The following is a 239-nucleotide window of genomic DNA, read 5'->3' as shown; positions in this document are numbered from 1 at the left end:
CGTCTGCGCCGCCCAGCGACTCCGGATCCGAGTGCGCCGAGCTGGGGTGGTCCGAGTCGGCGGCTTGGTCCGGACTCAGCATCATTTTGGAGGCTGAGGGGAGTCAGAAAAGCGATCAGTAAAAGGAAGTGGGGGGTGGGGGGTCCTTTGGATAGGAGCTAGAGCGGGAGGGGGCCTAACCCGCCGGGCCTCCGCGCGGCCCGGGCCAACTTCCCACGGCGGGCTGGCTCGCCGCCCCG

General features: G+C 69.5%; 1 pseudogene; it reads left to right on the top strand.

Moving 5' to 3' along the window:
- LOC104981766 overlaps positions 1-239 on the top strand; it is an 89545-nt pseudogene that overhangs the window by 657 nt on the left and 88649 nt on the right.

This window comes from Bison bison, unplaced genomic scaffold, assembly GCF_000754665.1.
Source record: "Bison bison bison isolate TAMUID 2011002044 unplaced genomic scaffold, Bison_UMD1.0 scf7180017864519, whole genome shotgun sequence".
In the NCBI taxonomy this organism is placed as follows: domain Eukaryota; kingdom Metazoa; phylum Chordata; class Mammalia; order Artiodactyla; family Bovidae; genus Bison; species Bison bison.
Note: the sequence above shows the minus strand (reverse complement) of the source record. Positions and strands in the feature narration are given on the sequence as shown.